This window comes from Crocodylus siamensis, chromosome 2, assembly GCF_052110815.1.
Source record: "Crocodylus siamensis isolate JL-2025a chromosome 2, ASM5211081v1, whole genome shotgun sequence".
Taxonomy (NCBI): Eukaryota; Metazoa; Chordata; order Crocodylia; family Crocodylidae; genus Crocodylus; species Crocodylus siamensis.
In genome coordinates this window covers 190,612,714-190,630,408 of record NC_143396.1, presented here as the reverse complement: position 1 = coordinate 190,630,408, position 17,695 = coordinate 190,612,714, and the positions used below count along the sequence as shown (strand labels likewise).

The window sequence follows — 17,695 nt, the reverse complement described above, 5'->3', positions numbered from 1 at the left end:
CAACTGCACCTTGTCATGCATCCACAGATGCATCTCAAGCAGGTCCAAGGAGGTGGTCAGGCCGCAGTTGGAGTACTGAGTCCAGTTCTGGGCGCCGCACTTCAAAAGGGATGTGGACAACATGGAGAGGGTCCAGAGGAGAGCCACTCGCATGATCAGGGGGCAGCAGAGCAGGCCATACAAGGAGAGGCTTCGGGACCTGAACCTGTTCAGCCTCCAAAAGAGAAGGCTGAGGGGAGATCTAGTGGCCTGTTACAAACTAGTCAGAGGGGACCAGCAGGCACTGGGGAAGTTCCTGCTCCCCCGTGCAATACCAGGAGTGACCAGGAATAACGGTCACAAGCTGGCAGAGGGTAGATTTAGGCTAGATATCACAAGGCACTACTTCACAGTCAGGGCAGCTAGGAGCTGGAACCAACTTCCAAGAGAAGTGGTGCTGGCTCCTACCCTGGGGGTCTTTAAGAGGAGGCTAGATGTACACCTTGCTGGGGTCATTTGACCCCAGTACTCTTTCCTGCCATGGCAGGGGGTTGGACTCGATCTGCTCAGGTCCCTTCCGACCCTAGAAACTATGAAACTAAGTGACAAGACTGTTATCTTACATTTTCAATGTACTGTGTTAAACAGTTAATAATCAGTGTGAATGTACAACCATCACTGATGCTTATATTTTCTATACAAAAATCTTACTGATCACTTCAGTTACAGAAACAAATGACATTTAAAAGGTCTGTTTTTCAGAGTACTGATTGTTATTGTTAGCAGACAGCATACTTACAAGAAATTACTGGGTGCTTAAAAAGCACCTTTGGGCTTTTTTACATGTGTGAGTGCTGCAGCACCAGGTATTTTGAAAAGTGCCTGGCGGTGTGATGCACGCAGTTGTATAAGCAATGAAATACACATCAGCGCAAAGAAAATGGCAGTGGTGCACTTTTTAAAATACCTTGGAGGTGCTTTAGTTCAAAAGCGCACCACTGCCGTTTTCTGTGCTCTGACACGCATTTTGCTGCTCATACAACTGCACGCACTGCAGCGCAGTGCATGTCAGCTCGCATGCAGTGGATTCATGGGATACAAAGGTATGTGTATAAATGCCCTTGAGTTTGGAACACGTTGAAAACAACGGTAGAATGGTAAAAGTGACAAAAAAGATCACTACAGAAAAGGGTCAGAAATGTGGAGAAGATTCAGGCTAATTTGGATTAACAGTCCATTCAATACCTTTCCTGAATATGTGCATTTACACAGAATTTAGCGGTCAAAATGTGTAAGTAGCTACAATATAAACTCACCATTAATTGGCACCTGTGTCAGTAGAGCAGTGTACTATTCACAGCTGAACTAGTGGGAGAATATTCATCTAAGTATAATGAGCACAATGTGTTCACACTGTGTCCACACTGTGAAGAAGATTCAGGTCTCTAGAGAAATCATTCAGGCAATAAAATCACAAATGCGTATTTAAAATAATAAATAAGCATCTCAGGAGAGAAAACAATAATGTGTACACTTGCTAAAAAGTTTCTGTTTCAGAAGATACGTATGCCAAGTCACAAAACAGGCAAAAAATATTCTTGAAATTATGTGAGTCCAAAAAAAGATTAAGCACATCTGTAAAAATGAGGCATGCATTGTTTTTGAACTGAAAACCCCAAAACATAACAATCAGATCTCATTTCAACTTTCAAAACCAAATTAACTATCTATAGCAGAGATGGCCCACCTGCAGCAGAGATGCCCCAAGAGGCACAGATAACCTTTGTGTATGGCAAGCCACAGACTGGGGAGGGGACAGGCAGCAGTGGCAGATAGGGCAGGCAATAAAAAGCAGAGCATCAGATCAGCAAAAGAGCACAAGGCAGGAAGCAGAAAGCTTTGAAGCAGCTTGGACAGGGAGCACAAGGCAGTGAGCAGGAAACTGAGAAGCAGATCAAGTCAGGGAAAGGGACTGAAGTGGCACTAGGAAAGGGTGTGGGACTAATCTGTGGCATGTGCGCCAAAAAGGTTGGTCTCCACTAATTTACAGAATGAGACCAAGCACTGCATCTTCCATCCTAAATATTTTTTCAGGAAGTTATTACACAAAAAGGGAATGAAGAAATACTACAGATGAATTCTGGTGTCACTCTAAAATGCTGGATTTTAATACTTGAACAGCTGAGTTTGTACACATCAAAATCCATGTCAATTAAATGAACTACCAAAAGCAGGCAAGTATACAAGGACTGGGAGCGCTGTTCGCAGGAGTTACATACAAGTGGAACGCTATTTTTCATTTTTTTCAATGCCTCTTCTAAAGCATTTCAGAATGGTATTTTTGAGACAAACGTAAGACTTTTAGTTTTATATATGAGCATTTTCAAGGGAACAAAAATTTGAAGAGGTGAGGAAAAAAGTAAAAAAAATCTAATGAGACAGAATATCCTTTTATATAACCATCTGTAGTGAACAGACCTTTCAGTCCATTTTAATTCTGAAGAAATCATTAAAAGTGCCAAATTTAAATCATTAGAAACATAGCTTATTGTCTCCCTGCCCATTCAATCTTTGAACTCTGCCAACAAAACTGTCGATTGTCAAGTGCCCATAGTGTTATATAAATACTTGTGTACTAGTGATCTGATAACTAAATCACAGGCTTTTAAACCAGTATTGACCAAGGATCCATTTAAATTTAATATTCTAAACTCAAACTATTCTCAGTTATTTAAAGTATAGTTACATTTTTCTAATTAAAAAGTTGAAAGGCACTACGGTTAAACATTCCTAAGACAGACGCTGAAACCATCTCCCCTTTATTAAAATCAGAGCATAACATTTTATTCTGATCTGCTCTGAAATGTGGGCACGCTGTACACATTCAAAAATGCATTGTTTTCAGGTTCCCTAAAATTCTGCTATCAACTGTGGGAGGTATTATGCAGAAACAAGAATTCTTACCTTAATAAATGTTTTCAATAGGGGTGTACCGATAAAGATTTTTTGGGCCAATACTAATAACCAGTTATTAATGAGCTATATTAGCCAATACTGATCCAATTACCGATATGCAGCTCAGCAGCTTGAAGATCAGTATATGGTTGGTAAGTTTGTTGGGGGGAAAGGGGTGGGGAGTACAGATCAAGGCCCCAATGGTGAGGGAAGAGGGGGGCTGGGGCTGAGGCTGGGGCAGGCACAGGACACTGCTGTGAGTGGCTTGTCCGGACCGTGTGTGCAGGGGGGTAGCTCCCACTGCTGCACACACCCCCAGGGGAGGCATGGGGGCATGTGCCCCTGGATCTGTGCATGGGGCAAGGGTAGTCTGCTGCTTATGGGCTGGGGCCAGCAGTGCCAGGCTCTTCCTGGTGGGGGAGCTGGGCCAGGACTGCACTTCAGGAGGGTTGTGGCAATGGTGGGAGGGGGGCTATGAGTGGGGGTGGGTGGGTGGGAGGGAGTGTACAGCCACTCCAAAATTTGCTGTAATTCCTCCCTCCCCCACAAACCTCTCCCCAGCACCACTGCCTGTCACAAGAGCAGCCCTAGCCCAGGCCCTCTCGCTGGGAAGAGCCTGGCACTGCCCCAGGCCCAGTGGCAGCCTGCCCTTGCCCCACACACAGATCCCAGGGGCACATGCCCCCTTGCCTCCCCCAGGGGTGCATACAGCAGTGGGAGCCACCTCCCCACCAGATGAGCCGCTTGTGGCTGTCCTGCACCCCATCCTGCCCCACTCCCTCCCTTGCTGGAGGGGCCTCTATCTGCCCTCCCCACACCTCTTTCCTCCCCCTGCCCCTTCCCCCTCCAACAGACTTACCAGCCAGATGCTGCTCTGCAAGCTACCAGGCTAGCCACATACATGCTGTGGCTACGCATGCACGCAGCATTTATTGGTGACATTATCGACCACATCAGAAAAAAAAGCCAATTGCTGATAATGTCAATTTTCCTTTTATCGGTGCCAATACGATATGGACCAATGTACTGGTGCACCTCTAGTTTTTAAAAGAACACCCCAAACATACAGGGCTCAAGGCACTGGAAGGTGTGAACTGGCACTGGTTTTATATGCAATTTTACAGTAAACGCTGAATCCTGGAAATTTTCTTATAGCCATGAAGTCCCAAAAAAGAGGGGCTTGGGTATACTGTAAATATTTTAAATTTGGGGACTCGGGCACTAACCCCACAGTAAGTACTGGACTAAGCAAGCAATGAAAATCATAGCTAACATCACCTAACACATTTAAGGTAAAGGAATTACAAAGCTTAGCAGTTTTCAGAAGAACCGTTTTAAAAAGTTTGCATTTCAAGTTTAAACTTGTTTAAAAGACTTTAAATATAGAAAGCTATTTTCTCACTCTTGGCCAAGACCTGTTTTCCTTGAAGATAATTAATACAAGACTAGCTGGACAGAAGAACAGACACAATTTACCACATTTACTCAAATATAAAATGATCCCCCAATAACCAGACCCCTTATATAGGGAAAATTTATAAATTAGTTATAACTCTCCAGGTATGGAATCTAACTGTTGGAGGTTTGCCTTGAATGTGTCCATCCCCCTGTCCTGTCCTATCCCCCCACTCACTACAACAGGGAAAATAAATCTGAAAATAAATCCTCTGCTCCCCCACCCCAAGTTTTTCCCTCTGCAGCCTCTTCTTCCCATTCTCCTTCCTGTCAGACCCTGCTATCACCTGAGCACATGGAAGTGAGACACAAATCTGAAAATAATTACCTTGGAAATAAACAGAGCTGTAGTAATTTGCATGTAGTACCCACAAACTTAGTTCATCCAGAATTGATGCATGTTACCTTTTTTTTGAAACTGCTGCAACTTTTAGCACAAGTACTCCATAAAAATACTTTTAAGCAGCATTTTGGCATCTACTTAAATAAAGTACAACATAGGCACTGACTTTGGTTTTTGCTGGTGTGTGCTAACAGGCAAACCCCCCCCGCCCCCGCACTTAAAACTCCACAGGTTCCTGCACCAAGCTCCACACATGCCCATAAGATGCAGTTACTTCATCCCAGCTCTGCACCATCTGTAAAAATCAGGTGCTTTAGCGGGGCTTTTTTGGTGCCTTTATCTCAATGCCGATTGAATCAGCTTTAGCTAAACGCATGAAAAAGCCCTTCTGAAGCACCCAATCTTTACAGATGCTGCAGAGCTGGGTTGAAGTATCTGCATCTTCCAGTAAAGTGCGTTTGGTTTTTTTTGGGGGGGGGGGGTTAACGGCAAAAACAAAATGGCTATGGCTTGTGAGTCCTGAGCAACAGGTAATTTATTTCGTTGGATGCTTGAGCACCCAAGTTAGCACCTATGAAGTACAAACTTTTATTTTTTTTAACTTTGTGTCTCGGGCCAAATCAGTTCCAAATTCTATTGACTGAGAAGAGCTCAGTCGTTCAAGTCTGTGTAGCGTTACCACCGGCAAAACTCCTACCTCCCAAACTCTTCAGCCTGGGGCTCCAGATACAACCAAATCCATGGGAGGCATCCTATGTGCAAGACCAGAGGCCTTGGAGTTCAGATGCCTCCTAGTCTCACTTGCCCCTAGCCAAAAGGCCAAAGGAGCAAACTAGAGGAAAAACCTAAGAGCAATCCCTCACCATCATAAATTGTGTACCCGAGATCCTTGCATTTGAAGGTAATTCTAGACTCCTGCATGGGTCAGCCTGCCTGTAGTGCAAACCCACCTATCTTCTCTCTCTAAGTACACCAAGTCATTCCAAGCCAAGAAGAATGATATCTCCCCAGCCCAGTGAGTAAAAACACTGGAGCTGAAAACCACCTCATGGTAGTATCTTTCCTGCCAGGTAAGTATAAAATACAAACTATGCATACTATACTATTAATCCAAAGGCAAAAGGCTCATAGTTTACCATATAGTTCGTTAGGCTTGGCCCCAGCAGAATCAACAGCATTTCAAGCCACGGTGACCCCATAAGCTCCACACCGTTCAATATACGTGTACTCCACGTACTGCTCCGCCCCCACACAAAGGATCCATGTGCTAGTTAGCCACCCACTTACGATGGCATCCGTGTTCTTGTTGTGCAGGGAAACCGGGCCTGGCTCTACTTCATGGAGGGCAGGGCTACACTAATCACGTGCAACAGGCTGAGAGAGGGACCAACAGAGGGATTCTGTGTGAACCCTTTGGGGTCCCATTCTGTGATGTTTGCCAAGCACTTAAGGCTGGTGATGAAACAAGAATAATTGGAAATGGGAGAGAAAGGCACAGCTCAGCTGTAGCAATGAAGAGGAAGTTAAAACATATTTAATGTAGCAGCCTACCATGACTTGAAAGAATTGATGCTGAGGTCTAAGCACAATGGGCACTACCACATATTTTATTCAGATGGGCTGCAGTAACCTATCTTCACTGGGGAAACAAGTGTGGGGAGGGCACTGAGGGGGTGACTGTTTTTGATAACTGTGATGGTAATAGGGAAAGTGGGCATGTGGTGCAGTTCTGTAACAGGAATAAGAATAGTGTAAATGTAAAGGTGTGTTTTGGACTGTCGAGTGAACCATAACTGTCATAAGACAGGTTCGTAGAGGTATAGTCGTGCATATGTATGTACATATACACACATAAACAAACATATGTATATTTTTGCAAAAAAAAAAAAAAGAAAGAAAGAAAGAAAAAGAAAGAAAGAAATCAGTATGTTTGCCCAATATGGGCAATGTGTTATAAGTTATGCTCAGTGTTGGCTGCATTCAATCAACTTCATAGTTCATTTAAATTACTGAGCACATGCTAGTTTTGGAAGCAGTTTAGTAATAGCCAATGTATTTAACAAGGTGCAAATGTAAGACCAGGAGCATTTCCCCACCCCCATGCTGACTGGGGGAAAAAACTCATCTTATATTCAAGTAAAACAGTAGCTTCTTTAGACAATTTAAAAAAGCAAAAAAAACCAAAACAAAACATGCAGCAACCTTTTCTTCTGGAAGACCTAATCTCCTCTTTCTCTCCTACCAAGAACTTAAAAGCTTAACAGGACTATCCTGATGTCATGGTTGTTTTAGTATCCCTGCAAAAATTTGCTTAAATTGGGTCAAGTTATAAGCCACACAATCAATTCATGCATGCTAAACAGAAACTTGATAGAATTTTACAGTCCTCCCAACATCATAGCCCAGGACTGCATGGATCAGGCACTAGAAATAAACACAGTATGAGCATTGCCCTGTGCTCTTAACAGTACCCTCACTGGCACCTAATAGGGTGGAGAGGAAACCCACCTGTTACTAGTGCAGAAGAAGTTATAAACTGATCACAGGCAAAGGGTAAAATATGCTGGACTCTTTGTCTCAAGTTGTATTATCGGGAGACTACTGGCTGACGTGTGAGGTGACGGGATGGGGACAGGGGGCAAGGGGAAGAAAGTCAAAAGACCAGGCACAGAAGGATAAGCTGCAAAAACAAATTAATATAAAAAGTGGAAATATACTGATAGATGAGGCACAAAGCAGAGATACAGGGACTGGTTGGACAAAGGAACTGTCCTGGGAGTTCCAGGAAAGAAACTGAGACTTGTTAGACAGGAAGACTAAAACTACAGACTAGGGTTGATGGGTCAAGGCACAGAGAGCGATAATGGCTAAGAAAGTTGATTGGTATTGATAAGCAAGGAAGTGAAAAGTAGAATTAGCTGAAACTGGGAGCCAGATGGAAACAGAGGATGCAATTTTGGGGACATTGGGAAACAAGTGAACAAATCTGATGGGATGAGGTAGCAAAGACAAGAAAATGGAATTGGTGAGGCTTGGAGAACTGAGAACCTCCTAGCGGTGCACCAATAAAAATTTTCTTGCCTGATACTGGTAGCCAATCATTAACCAGCCATATCGATCAGTACCGATTTGATAACTGATTTATAGGAGTGCCGCTGGGCAGCACAGAGAGCAGCTCCTTGCATATAAGTCTGTGGAAGGGAAGGGGCATGGGGGAGGGAAGGAGTCTGGGTGGGGGCAGATCAAGGCCCCCCCCCCAGTGAGGGAGGGAGTGGGGCAGGGGCAAGGGCTGGGGATGCTGCTCAACCAGGGTGATGAATGAGATCCAGGGCGGGGAGCGGGACAGAGTTGTGGGTGGCTTATCCAGGGGATCAGTGTCCCAGGCTTAAAAATGGCAGCAGCAGCACTTGAACTAAAGCTTGTTGAAAGTTCAAGCACCACCATATTTAAGCACAGGGACACTTAACCGGAGCAGAGCCAAATGGGGCAAGGACAGATGTGGGCTGCCCACTGTGGGCTCAGGGCTCTTCAGCCCGCTGCATTTGCCTTGAGGGCCCCACACTGGCCATGCATCCCCTGCCTGCCCAGCAGCGGAAGGCACAACTCACTACCCATGCTGCTGCTGGGCAGGCAGGAGACATGTGGCAGGTATGGGATGCCCAAGGGAAAGGCAGCAGGGCAGAAAGCCCTGACCTTGCAGCAAGCAGCCTACATCTGCCCCGTGCACAAAGCAGGGGGGAAAGGGCACATGCCCCCCCATGCCTTCTCTGGGGGATGCATGCAGCAGCAGAGACCCACCCCCCGCTCACACTCCTTGGATGAGCCTTGTGGCTCCATCCTGCTCCCTGCCCTGGGTCCCATTCACTGCTGTGGCTGGACAGCGCCCCCAGCCCCACTCCCTCCCTCACAGTGGAGGACTTTGATCTGCGCCCCCACCGCCCCATCCCCTCCATAGACTTGCCTGCGGGACACTGCTCTCAACAATGCCTGACTGCATCCGGCTACATCCATGCATGTAGTGTCCAGGCACTCTGGCCAGAAGGCATATTGTATTTATCGGTGATATTATCAGCTACACTGGCCAAAAAAAGCCAATAATATTACTTTTCCTTTTATTGGTGCCAATCTAATATGCAATCTAATATGCAACTAATATATCAGTGCACCTCTAGAACTGTCCCAGGCAAAAGAAATGGAACAAGAAGTTGGAGCAAGGTAGGGAAATGAGGACATCCTGAACAAAGGTAGAAAAGGAAACAAGTCCCCTGGAATTAGAAGAAAGGGGGAAACTGAATACAAAGAGGAGCTAAGAGTGTGGGGAAACTGCTATGTGGGGCCAGAAGGAAGGAGGAAACAGATGTGACAAGAAACTAATGTGCTGGAGAGAAGCAAGGCAGACTGAATAGACTGGAATATGCAGCCAAGCAATGAGGGAGAAGAAACTGAATGTATTAGGAGACTGGGGGCCAGCTCAGGCAAGCAGCCAGTTGGGGGACTGAGTCTTAGAAGGGTGAAACTGGGATGACAATTCTAAAGAGCAAACACTATGACTGGGAAGTAAGGAGACTGGAATAAGGAAAAGTTGGAAGGGATAGGTCAGAGGGTTTCATACTTAGCATCAGGCAAAATGGTATATGAACAGTCCTTATCAGAGTTTGGAAAGGTGCTGGAGTCCTAGAGCTGTGGAAACGCCACTTGCAAACCATCCCTTTGGCTGGTCCAAACCAGAGAATGACAACCTGCTATGGGTGTTGGTTACTTTCTCAGCTCAAGTGGCAGAGGTCTGCATAGTGAAATTAAACAACCGATGTGTTTATTAATGCAATGGTAGATAACAGAATTCATTTTTATTTAACTTTGCTGTTAAAGCCTAAGCAATTGCACCAACTACATTAAAAAAACATCACTGAGGTTGCAAAGTCAGTCACCAGAAGAGCTAGGAAATGACCGAACTAAGGTTATAAGTGCAACTCTAATACAGGTCCTCCTTAAGGATTATGATGCTGCCTTACTAACATGATGCCACAGGTTTTTTTTTTCCACTGGACCAGTCTCATTCAATCCACAAAGTGGGTTGGGTTTTTTTAAAAGAAATGTTTCGTGTTCCAAGCTAAATCAAGTCCAAGACCGTGAGTCAGTCCAGAACCATAAGTGGCAAACATCTTCCACCCCCACCAGGAGCTTCAGATATTTCCAAAGTCTTTTGACAGGCATCCTCCATGCAGGCCCAAGCCCAGAGGCTTGGGGTTCAGATGCCCGCAAGTTTCACCTGCCCTCAGCCATATGACTGCAGGAGCAAGCTATGGAGGATTCTCCCATTTCCATAAAGTGGGCTTTAAGCCCCAACACTTTGGGAGGTACCAAACCATGCCAGAAAAACAGTTATCCCCAGGAGTGCTTAAGGAAAACTGCCTTCATGAACCCAGATGCATGGTGTTTCCATTGCCAGGTAAGTGGATGGTGTTTGGGGAGTGAAACAGCACTGCGCAGTTGCGGGGGAATGGATAAGTCAGCCCCATGCCTTATTTACTGTAGAGACTGGTGGGTGAGCCAGGAGATGGCAGGCAAAAAAACAAGGAAGATCGAATCGTTCAGGCAGGCAAAAGGTACCATAAGAACTGGCTTCCACCCCTGTCTCCACCATAGAGTTCTTAAGCTACTGGGCAGAATCACTTACACCAAACTAATCATCAATTTTTCTCTCCCATTTTCTGGGCTGCAGGCATCTGGCATGCAAAAAAAGCAGAGGTTTCTTGACTGCAACTGGAGTGGGAGCTGTACCTTCAAAAAATAAAGTGCTGTATAATACTAAGTAACCTAAAAAAATTAGGTTTTGGACTCTCAGCTTGGGTACCCAGTATTAATGAACCCTTTTGATCTCAACTTCTTGTGATCAATTGCCCATTTTACAGATGTAAAATAGGAGCACTGAAACCACCTCCCCTCTGGGAAGTGTGAAGCAGATAAATCTATTAAGGTTTGAGGAGCACTCACCTGTGTCCCTACACAATCAATCCCGTGAAGCCCATAAAATTAATCACTGTAGTAAAATTATATATAAACAAGCTTCAGTATCCACTGCACCCAGGCTTTGTCAAGAAAGCCCGAATAAGTTTTTATACACTCCATTTTTTTCTTTCATGTAAAAAAACAGGATTTTTGCAACCATCAGAACAATTGGTGCAAACGGTGCAACAAACTACGACAGCAGATCTCATCTGTAAAGATACTAGCAGTGTCCCCCTGCCCCTCAAAAAAACAACCATTATGTAGCACTCCATCATTGGGCTGCTTCACCGTGGGAAGGTGAAAGACTTTTTACCAGGCAAATGGGTAAATCCGCTATCTTTTATTAGACCAACTAAAATAGCTGGAAAAATTCTTCCTTGTAAGCTTTTGGATACAAGCTACCTGAAAGCTCACAAAGAAGAACTTTTCCAATTATTTCAGTTGGTCTAATAAAAAAACATCTGATTTACCCAAAGAACCTCATCTATCTATGTCTTTAGACCAATGTGACTACAACCTCACTCCCTTACTGGGCAAATAACATTCAGGTTTCAGGCCTTTAAAACTTCCTAGGTTTGCAATCTGTGGTACCCGTACCACCAGTGGTACAGACAACCTGTCAGTGGTACACATTAACAGATTTATTATCATTATATGTCAAAAATCTGCCGGTTGTACTTCAGGCTGTATTGTTTTAAATTGGTGGCATGCAATCTGTCAGATTTTGACACCCGCTGTCCTTGGGGAATGCTTCTGACCTCTGGGGCTGATGCCTGAGAACGCAAAGGCGGTGGTGGGGGCGAGGCTGCCCCACCCAGCAAGTTACCTGGGCCTGCTCCACAAGGCACCTTGCTAATGGGCCTTAAGGGAGAGCTAGGAAGCAGGCTCGACACGCACGCGCCTTACACACGTGCACACACCTTATACCCCCTCCCCTTTTCTACGGGGAAGGGGGGATAAATAAGGACAGTGACCCTGGTTGAGTCACTGCCTTTAAAAAAATAAAATAAAAAAATACAATTAAAAAAAAAAAAAAAAAAAAAAAAAGGGCGCGAGGCCGCGCTAGCCGCGTCATCCGGGGAGCAGCTCCCCTCGCGGGGCGACTCTACTGCCCGTGGAGAGGGCGCCGCACAGGCCAGTCCGGCCGTGCAGGGCGAGCGCGGCGGGTGCGGGACCGCGTGTCCCGCCCGGCGCGTGACGCAGCGAGGCGGGAGCCCTCCGCGCCGCGTTTGCGCGCGACGGGCCCATTCGCCGCGCCCCGCGTGCAGCCGGCGGCGGGAGCGGCGCGGGGCGGGCGACGGAGCGCGGCTTTATTGGTGCGGGGGGGTGGGGGAAGGGAGGTGGCGGGCGGGCCGGAGGCAGCGCGGTGCGGCGGCCCCAGCCGGAGATGGCGGTGGCTAGAATAAGGCACACTGGGTAAAAACACATTTATATACGAACCTCGCCGAGAAATTTTCCAACAATTCCTCCGTCCGACCACCATGCACCAGGACAGGAAACGGCCTCCTCAGCGCCCGCCCGCTCGCTGGCTGCAGCACCGCCCCGCGCCCCGCAGTCCGGCCCCGCCGCCCGCGCCACCGCCGCCTGCCATTGGCCAGCGCGCTGGCACCCGCGCGCGCCATTGGTCGGCCGCCGCCCCGCGCCCGCGCTCATTGGCGGAGTGCCGCCCGGCCCGCCCCCCCGCCGCGCCGCCGGCTTCTCCGCTATGCTGGGTTCGGGGCCGCTGCCGCCGCCATTTTGTGCCGCGGGGGAGCAGAGGCCCTGGGCCGACTCGCAGCGCGGCTGCCGCCATTTCCGCGAGTTGCGACCGGCGGGCGGGCGGCTTCTCCAGCCCGCTACCGAGAGGGGAGGCGCCCCACAGCTCCTGGGCGGGGAAGCGGCGGGCGGACGAGCCGCTGGCGCTGCTGCGGGCTGGGCCGTGCTCCGGGTGCCCCGAGTGGCGCGCAGCAGAGCGGGGAAGGGCGCTGTGGGGCGGACATGCCCGGCACAAACACCCCAGTCGCTTGAGGCTGTATTGTTGAGACGGGGTGTGGAGAACAAAGCACTCGGGGGGAGGAAGGAAGAGGGTTGTCAGCAAAGTGGTGAGGGTGGTGCCCCTGCTGAAGGGTAATGAGCCACACTGTATGGAAGGGCTTCCTGGGGAGGAGAGACCTGGTGCAGGTTTAGAAAAGAGACTGGGGGCGGGGATGGATGTGCAACATTAAGGTTTCAAGCCTTTGGCATTCCTATGGGAGCTCAGGGTGGTCTGACAATGCCGGAGCACGCAGGGGATGCAGTTGCCCCCGTGATACCTGGACCTGCTCCACGAGGCACTGTGCCAGCAAGGCCCATGTGGCAGAGTGAGGGTGCAGGCTCCACAGAGACCCAGATGGGGTTTACAAAATACCAACTGGCCAAAAGAAAGTGAATAGGGATTTACTGTTTATTCTCTCAGAATGCAAGGAAGAGGAGTCACAAAATGAAATTAGTAGGTAGGGAGTTGAAAGCTAACAAAAGGAAGTTACTTTTTTGCCCAGCATGTCATTAACGTGCAGAGGGTACTGCTACCAGATCTTGTGGACGATGACAGCGTAGCTAGATTTATTAAAAGGATTGGAGAAATTTGTGGAGGAAAGGGGCAGCAGTAGCTATTGAGCATGGGACTTAGCCTCTGAAACAGCTTCCTAAAATCTTAAATACAGGAGCTGCAACAGAGGGGAACAGTAGAAGAAAACACCCGTGGCCATACCTGGTCCACTCTCCCTTTCAGCATCTCTCTGTCATTGTGAGACAGGATATGGACAAGATGATCTGACCCAGTAAATGGCAGTGCTTATGTTCCTATGGCTCAGCTATGTATGAATGGAATTGTTCAGGTGTAGCTATTCCCCGGCCATAGTAAGCAAACCTAATTACAACAGAACATATGGGCCTCCTCTTTTTTCTATTCAGTTGGTAAGATACTTGCCACGTTCAATGGCACTTGATTCCATATGCACAAACTTTTTGTCTTCTGCCATATTAAGCAATAATACACAGATGCAGGTCTGTCAGTCAAGCATCCAAGACAAGATCTTGTTCTAAATCAATTTATTTTCAATCATGGCTAAAAATACTTACCAGAGAGGGATAGTTGCTTGTAGTGCCATCAAATCCTGTGCCACATCCTACCTTATATTTGTTCGTTCTGCTTTTCCCATATGCTTATTAATTTTCCTTGCCCCTTTTCTCCCCTTGCATGTTTAAAGCTACCTTCATTTTCAGTGCTGGCAGGGGTACACTTAACAGTTGTGACCACCAAGCTTTGTGCAAGTCAGCATTTTGCCAAAACTATTTTCTGTTATGACAATATGATTTTTCCACAGTTTGGCTTGCATAACTTAAAATGTTATGTGAAGCATATTAAGGCATTCATCCAGCTACATGGACCTGCATTGTACTTGGGATTTAGTGTGTTCACAGTGCAGATAGGTCTTAAGACCTCATCTGAAATAGGATTTGATAATGCAGTGATTTGAGAAACACTTTCTCATAATGCTTCCCTTGTAGATTTAGCATTAGGTTTATGGGAAGACCATTCAAAACCATTTATTATAAATAAGAGTGATATCTACATTTTTGTTTTCCTTAACAACAAAACAGAGTATCCTACCTTCATAGCTTTCAGCAGTTGAACAAAAGGGTGTCAAACACGGCCTGCAGGTTGGATCCAGTTTGTAGAGCTCTTCTATCCAGTCTACTAGACTACTGGTGGGCAAGGGAATTTGGGGACATGGCTATTAGCAATGAGTAGAGCCCGCCCCGGAATCTGGCACCCTGCCCCTCAGCAGCGGGTGGGGAGTGAGGGCTATGCAATACTGGTGAGTTGGACACCCCGAATAAAGACATTCTGGGAATAGGCTAGATAAAAACACATCAATTACACAAATGGAGGTGAAATCATCCTTGGCACTCAAAGAAATGGAAGGTGGGTATGTAAAGGAAAGGTGCATCTATATGCAAAACTTGTGTTGCTGTAACAATGATTTTTACACCAATTTGGTGCAAATCCTGCCTGTGGTCAACTACACATCAGTTTACAACTAGTTTTAAAATCAGCCATTCCCTTTGAGAATCTTGAGTATCCACGATAAAGTCATAGAAAAATAGGGTTAGAAAAGACTGAGAAGTCATCTAGACCAACACATCTTTCTTCCAGCCATCTTAGCCAAGTGTTTGTCCATTTTGAACCTAATAGCTTCCAATAATAACACATCTCTAGGCAATCTGATAGAGTACTTAGCTATGCTGCCACAATTAGAAAGCTCTTTCTTGTGCAGTTGGCTACTGGAAGTGCTGTACAGCTGTGCACTGACAGAAGCAATCTGGTTAGGTGACAATATGAACTGTCATGAGGGGTCAGATGAAGGTGGTCCAAAGTAGGGTGCCTTCATTAACATCTGTCAATGCAGCAGGAAGCACGCTGAGCTGATGGAGTCTGTCTTCAGAAGGGCGGGGGAGGGAATAAATTTAGTCAGGGGTTCCTCAGCCAGAGCTGGAGGGTGGGGCAGGTGGATTGGAGCCCCCCAATCCACCTCTTACTCCAGGGTGGCTGGGGCAATCCCAAAAGGAACTCCATCCCCTGCTTTCCCTTCCTCCCATCCTGACAGCATGGGAGCTTGGAGAGGGGGCAGGACTAGGGGACAGAATACAGACACAGCCTCTCCTGGATCACCTGCTAAAGGTGTTCAATTACACACCTGATTCAACAGTGAACATCTGTGGATAGGAAGGGCTGATAGAACTCACGGTATTTCCTGTGAAGTGCCATGAGTTGGACCAGGAAGCTGCATGTCTGTCATGAACGCTGCATGCCCATGGGGGAGGGGGGCGGTGAGCTCCTGCATGAGGTGATAGTGTTGGTGGTGGGAGCATGGCAGTGGCAAATGGAGTTCCTGCAGATGGCCACAGTGTTGTTGGCAGGGCGGGAAAGAGGCAGTGAGCACTGACCAGCAGTCAGCAACCACCTAGAGATGCTGCTGGCAGCATTGGTGGCAGCCAGCAGCAATCGCAGACCAGCCACAGATGCCACCAACAGTGGTGAGCAGCAACCACCCACAGGCACTGCCTGCAGTGTCGGCAGCACCTTTTTACAGGGGGTGCACATGCATCTGGCATGCATCCCCTACAAGTCACCAATATCTGTCAGCACCCCAACTGCCTATTTGACGTCTCTCATTTGTTGCAGCCTGAGCTGTTACTTCTTTTCATGTTTCCAGTTAACTTTGATTACTAATCAAATCTTTTTTAATACGAAATAGTAGAGCTTAAGCAGCAACCAATTGTAGTTTAGGTCTTAAAGGTCAAGGTATATCACATCCACTGTTCCCTCCCATCCACAAGACCAATTACCTCTTTACAGAAGGAAAAGAAGTGGGTTAGACATTTTGACCTTAACAAATCCGTATCAATTGTTATGTATCACCTTGTTAGCTTCTTACTGTTTACAAATTAACTGAGCACATCATTAAACAATTATCTTTTCAAGTAGCAATATTGGACGATTTAATTTTCCTGTATCTATTAAGACAAATGCTTTTTTTGTGCACTTCCAGTCTTCTAGAAAGTGGTGGCAGGCATGCCGCCAGTTAGCCCGGAGGCAGGCAAAGTCCAGCCTCTGGGCATGATTGGGCCTGCAGCAGACTCCATTTCCCAGCAGCATCACTGTGGCTGGTTTCCATGGAGACCCTGGCACCAGTGGCATGTGACAGTGCAGGCCAGGGTATCCATGGAGACCAGCCCCAGCAGCACTGGGAGGGCATGTGGCAGAGTGGGGAGTTGCAGCAGTGACAGTGTGGCAGAGCTGCAATTCGCTGCCTGCATGCCCTGGACAGGGGTGGGCAGGCAGTGAATCCCGGCTCTGGACCAGGCTATCACCATTCCCTGACAGCTGCATGCCCTACCACCACTGCTGTGGCCAGTTTGTGGGAACCCTAGCCCCTTGCTGTCATGGCACTGCTGCTGCTGGGGTCTCCATGGAAACTGGCCTCAGCAACCCGGGCTGGGGCTGCTGGGAAATGGAATCCAGCTGCCTGCCAAATCTGCCATTTTGCCTACCCCTGCATTAGCCTCACACAGTCCTCAAGTGCCCTTTTCCATACCCAGTCTGCTGCTCAGATTATGCTCCCTGCCCACACACACTTCTCCCTCTTGTGGCCCCCATGCCACAGGTTGGCCTGTTCAAGAATATCACCTCCCTTCTCTGGGCTATCTGAAAGATAATAGGCTCCTTCATGGAAGAAGTGCAAAGGATCATATCTCAAAACCTGAAGCATCTTTTGAAGATGCCTCAGAAAATATGCCCATTTTCTCCTGAAGTGACTCAGTAATCTACCTACAAGATTAAGCTGCTGGACTCTGCTGATCTTTTAGAGGGCTGGAAAGTTTTGGATTTCATTAAAAAGATCTGTATTACTGAAGATTAGTCCAACTGCAGATAACCAAATATTTAAGAACAGCAACTGTTTTTGTAGAGTTGTTTTGGAAGGTGTCACTTGTGCCATCTTCTAGTGGTCAAAGTACAGATTAATCATATGCCATTATTTCCTACACTGTTCAGTTCTGAGCAACCTCTCTTGGAAGAACATAAGTGTTCAAACAGGGAATGAAATCTAAAGACATGAAGAAACTGTATGAGGAAGGATGAAAGACTGAAAATTTTTAGAGGGGCCTGGCTAGAAGTATGCATATTACAATGGTTTATGGAAGATTAATCAAACTCCTGTTTACAGGGCAAGAACATTGGCATATTGAAATGTCTGTCATTTCTATTTTATCCATGTTATCCTGTAGTTTTATCCTGAAGAATGTCTTCCTACCACCAGCTACCATGGAAAAAGCACTGAATAAGATTCAGAAAATACACTTTACACAGTGTTACTGCTACAGAATATTAGTTTATAGGACATTCTTTTATTTGATTTGCGTGATATAAAA

The 17,695-nt window shown here is 46.8% G+C and overlaps 1 protein-coding gene across 1 annotated transcript in view; it reads right to left on the bottom strand.

Moving 5' to 3' along the window:
• ZNF143 (zinc finger protein 143) overlaps positions 1 to 12,299 on the bottom strand; it is a 61,844-nt gene extending 49,545 nt beyond the window's left edge. The window contains exon 1 of the mRNA XM_090032677.1: positions 12,182 to 12,299. The gene's annotated coding sequence lies outside the window, so the exon portion shown is untranslated. The remainder of the gene's footprint in view (positions 1 to 12,181) is intronic.
• Between the last annotated feature and the right edge of the window lie 5,396 nt (positions 12,300 to 17,695).